Source organism: Salarias fasciatus (assembly GCF_902148845.1).
Source record: "Salarias fasciatus chromosome 23 unlocalized genomic scaffold, fSalaFa1.1 super_scaffold_20, whole genome shotgun sequence".
Lineage (NCBI taxonomy): Eukaryota > Metazoa > Chordata > Actinopteri > Blenniiformes > Blenniidae > Salarias > Salarias fasciatus.
Genome location: NW_021941230.1, coordinates 17,628,258 through 17,643,227, shown reverse-complemented (window position 1 = coordinate 17,643,227; position 14,970 = coordinate 17,628,258).

Below are 14,970 nucleotides of genomic sequence, written 5' to 3'. Positions count from 1 at the left end.
TCATCAAGGGGGGGCTGAGACCCCCCCGAAGTTCACACCCTGGTGTCTTCTCTTCATATCTCTATGGTAGTGTCATGGTTTGTGCTGTAAAGTCTGGACAGCTCATATGTCTGGAATATTCACTCTGATTTTCAAATGTAATCCTGATCAGTAATCCATGTTTTGATCAGATATACCTGTAATTTCATTAATAAATGTAGATCTCAAAATAATCAGCAAAGCCCTATCCAGAAGAATAGAAAAGGTAACCCCGCTCATAATACATCCTGACCAAACAGGGTTCATTAAAGGTAGACACTCATCCAATAACATGCGCAGATTAATTAATATAATAGATTACGCTACAATACACAATCTGGAATCCATAATTATCTCTTTAGATGCTGAAAAAGCTTTTGATCGAGTAAATTGGAAATTTCTATTTGGAATATTAACCAAATTTGGGTTTGGAACGTCTTTCATAGATTGGATTAAAATCTTATATAACAACCCAGCTGCATGTGTGAAGACTAACGAGCAGACTTCTCCAAGCTTCTGTCTGCAGCGAGGAACCAGACAGGGCTGTCCACTCTCTCCCTCACTGTTTGCCATCTTTATCGAGCCTCTGGCAGCTGCTATAAGACAAAATAAAGACATCAGAGGGATCCTGGCTAACAATAAGATAGAACATAAAATAAGTCTTTATGCAGATGATGTATTGCTTTTCCTGCAGAACTCTCCATCTTCTATCTCCCAGACAATCACACTTATTGACAAATTTTCACTAATATCTGACTATTCTATCAACTGGTCTAAGACTACAGCCATGCCTATAAACTGTGATTTACAAAGTATACCCAATGCTACAATCCAGTCTGGAAACATTAGATATTTAGGCATAAACATTTCTCCAAGGATATCAGAACTTTTAAAACTAAATTACGTTCCGTTACTGAAATCAACAGAGGATGACCTCTTACGGTGGAGACGCTTACCTATATCTCTTATGGGGAGGGTTGCCACCATTAAAATGATGACTTTACCTAAGGTTAACTATTTATTTTCAATGATACCAACCAAACCATCGTCTGGCTGGTTCAAATCACTGGACTCATACATATCTAAATTTCTCTGGAAAAATAAACCATCACGTATCAGTTTAAAGACGCTACAACAGACTAAAGACAGAGGTGGACGAGACTTGCCTAACTTCAGTAATTACTTTATAGCCAGCAAGCTGCAATATATCTCCAAATGGCTTAAACTGAACAATTTAGATGAGCCATGGCTGGATGTAGAGCAAGCATTATGTGAGGATCTAGTTATCTCTGACCTGCCATTCATCAGTCCCACCATCAAATCCCATCGGTGTTTTAAAAGTGTCAACATCAGCTCCTCTTTAATGGCTTGGTGGGACTTTCTAAAGCTAACCAAATCTTCTCTGATCCCGTGTAAACTCACACCCATCTGGAACAACCCGGACATCGTGCAAAACAAAAAGATGATCAACTTCACTCAGTGGAGAAATAAAGGAATCAGCCAGCTTGAACATATCATTGAAAATGGCAACTTTCTATCATTCAATACTCTCATCTCACAATATGGAATCAGCAGCACAGCATTTTTAGAATATCATCAACTTAAATCTATCATAGGCAAAAAGTATACCTTTAATCAACTGCAGGGACAGCTACCTCTCGGGGTCGAAGAATTCTTAAACCTCAGTTCCCCAAAGTTGCTATCAAAGATATATAAAATATTATCAAAGGTAGAAGACGAAATCTTCCTTCCGACCTTAAAATGGGAGGCTGACTTATCTAACAACTTTGACCAAAATGCGTGGTCACAAATATGTTTAAATACTTTCAAAATGACAAAGAATTCAAATATACAACTAATACAATTCAAAATTCTGCATAGAATTCATTACACAGGACGAAGGATGTTCCAGATGGGTCTATCACAATCTGATATCTGTTCACATTGCAATGATAACATGACTGACAGCTACCTCCATGCCTTGTGGTCCTGCACACCAGTGCAGAGGTTCTGGCTTCAGGTGTGTGAAGACCTGTCAACATGGTTCACATGCAATATCCCTGCAACTCCCACACTGTGCCTTTTAGGGGATCTGGGTGAAATTAACATGTCGATAAACTCTGTCTACATGGTTCTCACCATCTTGTGCATCGCAAAGAAAACTATCCTTGTAAATTGGAAATCCAGAAATAATCTGAGTAACGGGCAGTTTAAGAATCTTCTATTAGATCATATCAGCTTGGTGACGATGTCTGTCTGTTCAGAGGATCAATCAGCTGAATCTGGTTCCCTCTGGTCCCCTGTGATCAGCTCCATCACTTAATGTAAGGGGAAGATGAGGGCCTCTCCTCTCTGGGGGTTGGTTGTTGGTGGGGGGGCCTGATGGCTGCAGGTGGTTGGCACTGTCTTGGGGTCGGGATCTGGGCAGCTTCGCTGGGGGCTGTCTTCGTGTTTGGTTTGGATTGGGGGTGGGGGGGCCGCCGGTTGTTGGGGCTGTCTGGCGGCGGTGGGGCGGGGGCCCCGGGGGGCCGGGGTCGGCGGGTGCCGGTTCATGTCCGGGCGGCCGGGGTGTCCTGGGGCAGGTGTGGCTGGGGGCCCTGGGCCCTGGTGCCTGGGGGCTCTCTCCTTCCGTGAGGGTAGGGGGGTCGACCTGGCTGGGGGGGCCGGTCGGCTCGGGCGTGCTGCCGCGGCCTGGGTCGGTGCACGCCCTAGTGTCTGGTTGCTGCCCCGGAATCCAGGGCATCGGGGTGGGTGGTTGTGGTGGTGGGGGACAGGGGGGTGGGGTGGATGGGTGGGGGGTGGCGGGGGAGGTGGGTGGGTGGTGGGGGACAGGGTGGGGTGGATGGGGGTGTAGATAGGGGGGTGGTGGGCTGTGGGGGTTAGGGGGTTGGGGAAGGTGCGTGTACGTGTATGTGTATATGTGTGTGGGTGTGTATGTGTGAGTATGTATATATGTTTTTGTATGTGTGGGTATTTATGTAGGTGTATGTGAGTGTGTGGGTGTGTATCTGGATATGTTTGTGTATGACTATGTATGTATGTGTGTGTGGGTATGTATATGTGAGCGGGGTATGTATGTGTGTGAGGGTGTGTATCTGTAAGTATGTATGTATGTCTGTACGTGTGTGTATATGTGTGGGCGACTGGAGCTATGTATGAGAGAGTGCGGTGTCCTGTGGGGGGTGGCCCCGGTGGGCCTGGGGTCGGTGGGCCCTGGGTCTGGGTCCTTCTGCTGCCCCCTGTCTGTCCTCACCTTCACTCCTCCTGATGCATGATGGGTGTGTGCTTCTTGGGTCGGTGGCTCTCTGGCCATGGACGCTGTCCGCCCTGGTCCTGGGGGGGGGGGGAGTGGCACTCCTGGCCCTGTCCTTCATCGGGGGGCTCCTGGGTGACGGGGGTGCTGCGGCATCCCCGGACCCCCCTCTCCCCCCGCTCTCATGCACACACACGTAGGGCTTTGGGAGGCGGGCTTATCAAGTTGGGTGTGGTGGAGGGGGCCATCTAAGTGGCCCCAATCACTGCACCCTTCAGTGGCTCGCCTCTCAGTCTTAATTGCACTTAGTCATCTAACACGACCAAATACATACAAACACACACATCGGGGGGTCTTGGCGCGCTGTGTCGGGGGTGGGGCTGTTCAGGTGGATGAGACTGCTCGTTTGGCCTCACTCGCGGCACGGTGTGGTTACTGACCCTCAAATTTTAATCGCAAACAACATATACTCCATCAACACTCAAGAGACGGAGGGGGGGGAGGGAGGGCAATGGGGTCTTCTGCGCCCCCGTTTCCAGATTCCTTCTGGTGGGGGGTGGGGCGGGGGGGCTGTTGTTTTCCCCACAGGCCGGGGGTTTGGAGCGGCTGTGGTTTGGGGGGCTGCTGGCTCAGGGGGGTGCATACCTGTCTGCGGCGGGGGGGTGGGGGGGTGGGGGCGGCAGTTGTGGGTGGCGGGGGGTCCTGGATGTGGGGTTCGGTGTTCCCTTGCCTTCCGGGGGTGTCTCCCACAGGATGTGACAGTTGGATGACACGGGAATGTGAGTGTGTTTGGGGTAGGATGGACTGTGTGTGTGTGTGTGTGTGTGTGTGTGTGTGTGTGTGTGTGTGTGTGTGTGTATGTGTGTGTGTGTGTGTGCGTGTGTGTGTGTATGTGCGTGTGCCTGCGCGTGCTTGTTAGCGTGTGCGTGAGAGGGTGTGAGTGTGTTGGAATGTGAGTGTGTGTGTGTGTGCGTTTGGTTTAGGGATGAGTGGTTGTGTGTGTGCGTGTGTGCATGTGTTTGTGTCAGTATGAGTGAGTGGGTATGAGTGTTGGGTTGGGGCGGGGGGGGGTGAGGCGGGAGAGGACAGGGGGTGGGAGGGGTGGGCCGGGCGGGGGACGGGCGGGGGGGTGGGTTCCGGGTGGAGGTCGTGGGGTGGGGGGTGGGGTGGGGTGGGGTGGGGTGGGGTGGGGGGGGGGGGGGGGGGGGGGTGGGGGGGGGGTGATGCCCTGGATCTCGGGGTGCGTGGCCGGAGCGCTGGGGGGTGTACTGGCCCGGGGTGGGTAGCCGCCCGTGTGGGCTGGTTCTCCCGGGTGGGTCATAGCCCTTCGCCTGGGTGGGGGGTTGGCTCCTGGGCTCTTGGGCCTTGGGCTCTCGGCCCTGCCCGCCCCGGGCGCCCGGGGTGGACCGGCTCCTGCCGGTCGTGGCTCCGCGGGGCCCGGGCCCCGGGACTGCCGGGGTCCCCGGCCGGGGCTTTCCTCTGCCCCATTTCTGGACTGGAGCGGGGGCGTCTGCCTGGGGGGGCGGCTTGGATCCGGGCTCTGTGATGTCCGCCGGCTGTCTGGGCTCTGAGGGCCTCTCTGGCCTGCTTCTGGCCTTCTCAGAGGTCAGAGGTCATATATGCATGATCACTATCACCATCACTGTCACCATCATATTCACATGATCACGTTGATCTTTAATCACTCTTCACATACTGGGTTACCTTGTCTTCTTGTGGTGGTTAGACTAATGGTGATCTGTAGCAGACCTCTCTTGATGCACGCCCCGAGTTTACTGCTAGTTACGACTAGCTATAATCAAAAAAAAAAAAAAAAAAAAAAAATACGGTTTGTGGTGTCCTTGCATTTCCCTCCTCCCCTACACCTCCTTTTATTTTTGTGGCCTGGTCTGTTCACTAATATGGTTTGGAAAAAAATGGGGGGGAAAAAAAAAAAAAAAAAAAAATGTATGTATGGTTCTGTAATTTTCTGTGTTGGTTGTCGGCTCTGTTTTGGTGTTGTCTAGATTGGGGGTTTGGGATTGTTCTAGGTTGCGTGTGGTGCGTCGACAACACTGTTTTGTATTGTGACTTTGTACATAGGTTGTGCCCCCCCTCCCCCCCCTTCCGTTCTCCCTCTCTTTATCTTTCTCTCTTTCTGTCCCTGCTCTCTGAGCGTTTCCGTCCCGGTCCTGTCCGGTAGCCATGCCGGATGCCAGCTTTAAATAAAGGCAGCAGCAGGAGGAGACTCAGTCTCATCCTGCTGCTAATATTAAAATCTGTTCGGATAGTAAAAGGCTACAATCATACAATATTGCACGCCCCAGCTACCGAACAGGACAAGGGCAAAAAAAAAAAAAAAAAAAAAAAAAAAAAAAAAAAGATATACCTGTAATGAGATTACAAATGTTTTATGTACAGTAAAGGATTACAGTTAAACTGCTTTTGTATCCTATTAACATAACTGTGTCACATGTACTGCGTTCCTCCCCAACCCTGGTGTCCAGACTCGGTGCGGCTGCTGAATGGATCCAGTCGCTGTTCAGGCAGACTGCAGGTGAAGACTAACCCGTCTGACCAGACCTGGTCCTCAGTGTGTGAAGCAGACCTGGACCTGCAGGATGCACAGGTGGTGTGTCGGGAGCTGGGCTGCGGGGCTCCTTCAGTCCTGCAGGGGGCGCTCTATGGAGACGTGCAGACTCCCAGGTGGAGCCCAGAGTTCCAGTGTGGAGGCCATGAGTCTGCTCTGCTGGACTGTAGAAGCTCAGGCTCAGCTAGAAGCAGCTGCTCACCTGGTAAAGCTGCTGGACTCACCTGCTCAGGTAGAAGAGGAGCTGCAGCTTCCACTGCTCTTCTCTTCACTCTCACTCCATTCTCTCTCTCTTCTCTCTCTGCTCTGGGTTCAGGGGGTGATGAGTTCAGGTTGGTGGGAGGAGCCAGTCGCTGTACAGGAAGTCTGGAGCTGAAACATCTTGGTGAACAGAGACCTGTGATGGACGATGACTTCACCAACCTGAAGACAGCAGCTCTCATCTGTGAACATCTGAACTGTGGCTCTGTTGTTTCTAGACAACCAACTGATGTGTCACTTCAGTCTATGTGGAGAATCAACTCAAGATGTTTTCAATCTGGATCTGATCTGTGGAACTGTGTGTCATCATGGAGATCCTCTTACACCCTGAATCTCACCTGCTCAGGTATGTTTTGCTGACTTTAAAAAATGAATCTTTCCTTCCTGGTTTAACAGCAGATTAATTTCCTGCTGCTTCTCTGCTGCTTCAGTTTGTTCCTCAAACCAGAGATCAGCTGATTGGTCTCCAACAAAATCATGTTGTCAGAAAAAAACCTCAAATCCACAAAGATCTGAGGATGAAAATACCTCGACTGCTGTAGCTGCACTGAGTTCTACGGTTTGCTCCGAGGTTCTATCATGTTGTCTTGAGTTTCTACTCTTTCCTCTGTGTTTTAACTCGGGATGCACATTTTATATCTTTTCTATGACCGATAACCGACGCCCTTTAACCAGTTAATAATCGTTAACCCATCAGATTTAAGGCCCGTCCATGCTTCACATGTCTGCGTGGGTGTGCGTTGCGCATTCGTCTGCATGGACCGATCTGCGGACGTCCGCGAAGCCAGAATTTGTGACCGCGTTGCGCGCAGGTCGCGCATCGCCAGAGCGCCACGGCAAACAAAACATGACGGTAAGAATGACGGCAGCCGGAGCTCCAGCATGATCGCTCCACACACCGGAGTGAAAATCTCGTGGAAGAAGACAGCAGACTGCCTGGAGGGAGGAGAAGGTCTGCCAACAGAATCGCTCTGGCGCCGCCCCGCGATTCAGAAAAAAAGAAAAAAAAAAGGTTAAATAAACTTTAATATTAAATAACATACTGACAATGTATGTGCTTAATTTTCTCTAAATAATCTGTAATAAAGGAGCAGATAAACAGTCTGTAGAGCCGGAAAAGCTTCTCAAGGATGTGTGGAACAGTGTGCCTGCGGAACGCGCACAGAAAGAGCGTGGCATCGGTGGAGCGTCGAGGTTCCAAAGCGACTCGAAGCATGGACGACCTTTAAACGCCCTGTTGAGTGGTTCCATGCTGCCATTCCGACATTCCGACACACCACCATTTAGACAGATCACCATTCCGAAATACCGCTATTCCGACACGCAAACGTCCCTCCATTCCGACACGGAAATGTGCGCTCCGAGTGACCCCTCATGCACACTGGATGCGGTCCGGCTACGGAACGGCTCCGGTCCGGCCCCGGCCCGGTACACCGGAGCACTGTGATTCACACCGCCTGCGGTGTCTCCGCAGTCAAGCCAGAGGAGGTTGCCAGATCTGTCGTTATCCCCCGTAGACAATTTGAAACCCGTTTTACTCAATAGAAAGCAGCCAAACCGCCGTCTCGGATGAAAATGCACGTTAAAACCGTATTTGTATGATAAAAAACACGTCATAAACACATAATCATTTCATCAACCTGTCCAACGTGTTCAAAAAAGACACTTGATTTGGAACAAACCCGCCCAATCTGGCAACACGGAGCTGCTCCGGTCACAGAGCTGTTTTGAGTCATTTTGGAGTCATTTGGCTTCTCAGCAGTGACGAAATGCAAAACCGTTCATTCTTCTAATGCATATAATGACTACATGATGTTGTTTGTTCTGTATTCTACCAGAAGAAGTAAAAAAATAGAATATAAAGGCAAAAACACGACACAGATTCTATTTTGAAGTGACTTATTTTGGAACACGTATCGCGTTTCCTTCCGGGCACCCGACTTGCTTCCGTCTGAATTGATGCGGTAGGGCTCCGGCATGCGGAGAAATAGAATCTTTGCGGAAAGAGACTAGAGCTCCGCAGAGGCTCTGCAGCTGGACCGGAGCCGGACTGCAGCCGGACCGTGGCCGGTGTGCATCACAGCATTGATTTTAATAACTACGGATTAGCTGCGGTGTCCGGATCGGAGCCGTTCCGCAGCCGGACTGCATCCAGTATGCATCGGGGGAGAGTGACTGACTCGGCGCTGTGGGGTGCTTAACTGCAGATTTACAATAACAGCAAATTCTCATCTAAAATGTAAAAAAAATAGCTACAAGATTTAGATATAATTAACAGTACTTTAGGCTTCAATCATCTCCTCTTGCTTTTTCAATTATGTCGAGAGTGAGCGTGCTGGTGATTTTTTTGTGTGTTCTGATTAATTTCCAAAATAAAGTTTTAGCTTCTGAAATCCGATTTTCAAACAGTTCTGGTGGAGCTTAATATTTATCTGGATGATGATTCATACCGAACCATTTCACTGTGAATCTGGACGACCCGCGGCGTCTGGAGATAAAAAATAATATTCAATGTAACGCCGGTTTTGTGCCACATGCGTCAATGCACACAAAAATACACACCCTCCCCGACTGTACAACATGAAGGCACCTGGAATTAATCAGTGAATTAAGGAGTCATCTGCAGCGCCGTCATTGATATCTGTAATATAACGCCAGCTGCATGAAGATGCACGGCTCTGTGGAGAGCTCCACTGCAGCTGGGGCTTAAAAAATAATAACCGATAGTATTAACCGGTCAAAGTTCCTGTTATCGGTTAACGGTTAACCATGTGCATCCCTAGTTTTAACTGTTTCCTTCGAGCTTCTACTGTTTCTTTGAGGTTCAACTGTTTCTTCTGAGGCTTTACTGATTCTTCTGAACCCCATTGTTTCCCTGGGCTTCTGCTGTTTTGGATGAGGTTCGACCGTTTCTCCTGATGTTCTGATATGTGTTCAGCAGGGTTTGGAGGGTTACGTTAAAAATGTAATCCGGTACAGTTACAAGTTACCTGTATAAAATGTAGTCAGTAACTTCCTCTAACTACTGAAACAGTGAAGACAAAGTTATGTAGCAGAGTAGTTTACATTAGTTTTAGACCAGTAACCAGAAATAAAGACAAGGACAAACACAGTGTGTCATCCACTCAGTGTTCTGACAACTCTCACTCTCCACAAACACAGAATACTCTGAGTAATGTGATTACCTGCTGAGCTCTGTGCTCAGCCTCAGCTGCTCCCAGCAGCGGTTGTTGCTGTGGTCAGTGTGGACAAGCGTCCAGGAAGCAGTCCCTGAAGGAGGAGCTGTGCTCCATACAGGTGAACTGTCCAGGAGCTGGATCAGCTGGAAGCAGCTGCTCTTCAGACATTCACTGCTGGGCTGCTTTGGTTTCCTGCGCCCCCTGGTGGCCACGAGGAAGAACAGTCAGTTCTAATGCAGTCCGGACCAAGAGTCCACTCTTCATCAGTGTTGGACGGGTTACTTTTTAAAAGTACTTATAGTTACTCGGGCTGTCAAATGATTAACATTTTTAATCAGATTAATCACAGTTTACAAATTAATTAATCATGATTAATCACAAATAATCGCAATTTCCAACTATGTCTGAAATACACCCTTTTCTCCTGTATTGTATTAACAAAAAAACGACAGGACATGATTATATATATTTAACACGTGATGTGTTTCATATTCAAGGCTCCAAATAAAATAAATATTCAAAAAACTAAAACATGCACACCATAACATGATGTCTCTGTGTGTGCAATGCTCCCTCTGCAGTCCCTCTACAGTTGGCTTTTGGCAGGAGCTACATTTTCAGGTCTGTAACAAATATAGTACCACAAGAAAAGTAAAACTAAGAAATACTACACTTTTTTCTTGCACAATTAAACAGGACATTCTTAGCCAGGGTTCCTTTTTGTGTGGAAAACAGAAAACTGCTTCAATATTTTTTTAATCAAACAAGTAGCATCCATGGGGCCAGCCAGCTTATCTCTCTCTATATTGCTTTCTTCTTCTGTTTTGACAAATTAATTGACGCCAGGCCTCCTTTGCCTCCTGTCTGCTGCCCGTCCAGGCTTCACATGTCTGCGTGGGTGTGGGCTGCGCGTTGGTCCTTATGACGTAAAAATCATCTTGAATTCCTGTCCGCTAGCCAGGGTCCGCGCGGACCATTCCGCGGACGTCCGCACAGCAGCCAGGTTGTAGTAAAGCGCGAGCTCATCGGTGGTGCGCGGACACTCCAAAGCAGACGCAGAAACGCGTACATGTGAAGCATGGGCGAGCTGCAGGCTGAGGTGAGGCTTCTTCTTCTTCTTCGGTTGCTGGCAGCTTGCAGGCAGCTTGCATTCCATGTGGGTGCACTACCGCCACCCGCTGGTAGAGGTGAGGCTTGTCATGATGCGCATGCGTTAAACTGCGTTAAAAATTTTAATCAGATTATTTACATAAATTAATTAACGCAATTAACGCGTTATTTTTGACAGCCCTAATAGTTACTAGTAACTCCTTCAAGAAAGTAACTAAGTTATAATATTTTTAATTACAAGGCAAAATCACTCTTGTGTTACTTTTGCAAGATAAAATCGTTGAAATACTTCAAAGAATCTGGATCCCTCTGAAAGGAACTTTAAGATGCATGTTCAGTTATTTATTATAAATCTCAACATCTGGTTCATGAAATAAATGGACACTTGACAGACTAAACTACAAGCAGGAAGAACTCCATTAATCTAAATGATTTAAATGTTATTTTGAAATGTTGAAAATGTTTGAAATGTTTTTTTTGTTGTTGTTGTTGTGGAGGCAAAAACTTGGGTCTGGGAGGAGTTCGGGGAGGCATGGAGGAGGACTATCGGTTGGCCTCGAAGAAATTCTGGCAAACCGTCCGGCGCCTCAGGAGGGGAAAGCAGGTCTCCGCCAACACTGTTTACAGTGGAGGAGGAGCTGCTGACCTCAGCTGGAGACATTGTTGGACGGTGGAAGGAATACTTGGAGGACCTCCTCAATCCCGTCGTCACGTCTTCCGTGGAGGAAGCAGAGGCTGAGGTCCCAGAGGTGGACTGAGGTCCCAGAGGTGGACTCGTCCATCACCCAAGCTGAAGTCACTGAGGTGGTCGGTAAGCTCCTCGGTGGCAAGGCACCGGGGGTGGACGAGATTCGCCCTGAATATCTTAAGTCTCTGGATGTGCAGGGACTGTCTTGGTTGACACGTCTCTGCAACATCGCGTGGCGGTCGGGGACGGTGCCTCTGGATTGGCAGACCGGGGTGGTGGTCCCCCTGTTTAACACTAGGTTTACCAAGCAGGGGCCGGTTTGGCCCAACCCATCCCAGAACCCAGAGAGGGGCCACAGTGGCTCAGTGCTTTTGAATACACAAGTCGTTGTCCTCCAGCCAGCCACCTTTCATTTGTAAATGTAGCCGCTACGCAATGCATCATGCAGGAATGAGGCCCAAACAGAGGGAGAAGTGTAGCACACACACCAATCTTCAGCTGATGCTTCTAAAACTCTCTTCATGTGATAGTTTATATCACTTTGACACAAATGACCATTTTCAGAAGAGAAAACTTTGTTGTGGATGTAAGGTATCATTTTGCACGAGAATTGGGGAGTTTACACATTTTATTAGTGTGTGTATTTCATAGTTAAAAAAATAAGATATATTTTACAGTGCATCTGTGGGTGCTGTGTATGAAAACAATATTTGTCATAACATAGTATGTACAGTGCCTTGAAAAAGTCTTCACCTCTTTTGAATTCTTTGCCCTTTTTCTTAAATTTCATACTTTGAACATTAAGTTATAAAATTGGCATATTTTGTGAGGAACCAACATCAAATGGGACAGAACTGTGCAGTGAAATGAAATTTGTACAACATTTAAACTTGTTTTTAGAAATAAAAACCTGAAAAGTAGGATGTGCGATATTATTCACCCCCTTTTCTCATAGTGGCTTCAGAAGTTGTCTGATTGTTTCCTCAATGATCAAATGTTGAGCTAATGACTAAACAGAGTCTGAGTGCAATAGACCTTTTTCACAAAAACCGGAAATACGCATCCTGTGGGTGACTTTTCTTCCGGTCCAGCGCCAAGTCCATTCATTTTCTCCGAGATGGGTCGCGTTTTCAGTGCTTGTCTCAAACATTTCCCCAGTATTTCCTTCGCTGATGTGGAAAGGATGGTGGAAGAGAAATCGGTGACAAAAAAAGTCAAAGATGAAGAAAGGATACAAGTTTTTCCACGAAAACTTCATAGAAAAACACGAAGGTAAGTAGAGAGTTAGCATGTTAGCCCAAGTGCTACTGAACCCTGGCGACTGTATTTAGGCATACTTTTTCATGTGTAGATCCTGATAACCGTATCCGAACATTTAAGTTTCATTTGCAGCATGATGACAACCGTTGGTTCTTTCTGGCTGTTTCAGTGAACGTCTTTCAGATGTGATATTAGACGAATGCTATCGTTGATTAGCCCAACAGCTAACAGCGTTAGCTCTCTGCTAACGTGTTTTTGTGCGTGTCTTATCATCATCGTAGTATCAAATGCATTAAAAAGCCAGCTGACAGTGAGGGCAAGGTGCTGCCGGTCGTAGAGGAAAAGCCAGGGGCCTCATGAACCAGAGGTTTGACCACAGAGAGCAGAACTTCCTGCCGCTGCAGCTTCTGCTGCAGCTCTCTGCTGACGGGCCGTCCATCCCAGCCTTATCTTATACAGCAGCCTCGACTCCGCTCTTTTTCTTTGTCATTTTATTTCAATTCATTCCATAGGTTATAAGTCTCTACTGCTGTTATCTGCTTTTATAATAGATCTGTGGCCAGAAGAGAGCATCCCCACTCAACCAAACCAGCTGTGTGTGGTGTGTTTCTATTGTACTGAATAAAGTCGTGTCTGTGTGTGTGAAAATATATTGTAAAAGTTAGTTATTTTGGGGGATAAAAAAGGGTGGTGGTGGTGCACTACAGAGCCCCCTTGCCATCAGCTGTTACCATCTCTGACCACTGACAGTGACGTATTTCCGTGATGTCTTGTTCATCATTCTTCTCCATTTCTGTACAGATGACGCTTGCTGTTGACAGTGGGCGTCTGATGGCGTTTTCCTGTAGCTGTGCAGCAGGAAGAGGGTTTTTCAACCACACTGTGGCCCTGCTTCATCAGACAGCGCATTACACACAGTCTGGCCTGCAGACTGTCCTCCATCTCTGGCCTGCATGAGCTGCAGCAGTGGCACAGAGCGAGGACTCAGGTGGTGTTTAATAAGGTCGTTTATTTACTCTGTTTTCATGAAGTGCTTGTGTTTACCGTATGTTGTCTTTTTTGTTTGTGTCCTGAAATTATTAAAAAAAAAACACACACAGACTGTGTATTACTACAATTCTTTGCAAAAATGAACATATTTCACCATTGGTTTCAGGGAATTCATCCAGAACCTGTGAGTGATGTGGTGTGAAAGCCAACAGCAGCTGGTGAGAGCGGTCTTCAGTCCACACCGTACCAGGCATATGCAGGTAATAATATTCAACATTTCACTTTTGTGACAGCTAAATGCTAATGCCTTTGTGTAATGATGGCCAGATGCAACTACTGTAACTACATTTTCCCAAAATATAAGCACAAATAAGTAGTGGCTTTATGTATTTTTTTTAAGACCGTTTCCCGACCCTGACTTGATGGCGGATGGACCTAAGCTGCATGAGGAACAACCCCAGCCCCTCAGTGCTCCTGTGTTGGATGGCTTGTCTGAAATAGAGCAGGTTCCATGGCCCTGTCCCACGTGGATGCCCCATGTCTTACCTTTGTCCACCTGAAACATCCACTGATCTTGTCCAGCACCACTTGGCTCTTGCATTCCCAGTTCTTCCTCCTCCTCGGTCTCAGGATTCCCTCTCTAACTTATACTTCTGTTGTCTGTTATAAATATTTGCTGCACTGCTGTAACATGATTTTGATATTTATTATTTTACAGTTTAGCATAGTGATCCAACATTGTACATTCTTGTAAATGCACACATGGTGATTAATTACACAGCTCATTTGATATTTCATTCGTTAAATAAATTGTTCAGAACATAGCCTTGGCCTGTATTGTACTGTATGTGTTTAAATCAAATGAATGCTTATTGATAAAATATCTTAAGCCTCAGTTGAATTAATTGTGCTTCTTGCAGTGTGTATGATTTCACTTTTTCAGATGTGGTTGCACGGCTAAATTCAAATCCTCTCCCCACAAAGGAACAGTAACAAAACAATGTGTTACATTGAAATCAATCAAACTTTATTTATACATCAATTCGACTGAAGACGGCAGGGAAACACTCTGCAGTTTGGCTTCCAGGTCTCTGATGTAATCTGCCACCTCATCCGGAACACCTGTGGTGATTCAGAAGAAAGATTAACTCTGGTCTTTATACAATTTATTAAAATAATAGACCCTGTTGACACACACACACACACACACACACACACAGAGACACACACAGACAGACACAAACACACACTTTATTAAAATAATAGACCCTGTTGACAGACACACAAACACTTATATAAGAAAAATAAAATGTGTATGTAATCCGTTGTTTACAACAGACGGAGTTTTTTACCTGCAGGAGGCGGGTCGCAGAGTCATGGTCCAGTTTAGCCTCCATCGCTGCAGTTTCTCTCTGTTTGCTCTCCGGTTCCTGGACAGACGCTCCACAAACTGCCGTGTGGAGCAGCGGCCGACACGGACTCCTGGTAGGAAGCGGTGTGAACTCATTCCAGCTGAAGAGACTTGGAACAGCATCAGTTTTACGGCGGCTAACACTGAGCTCCTGGACGTAGCCGCCGGAGTGACATGTCAGCTGCAGAAGTGCTGCTCCCCTCGATAAGAACAAATCTGGGCCCCTCCCCG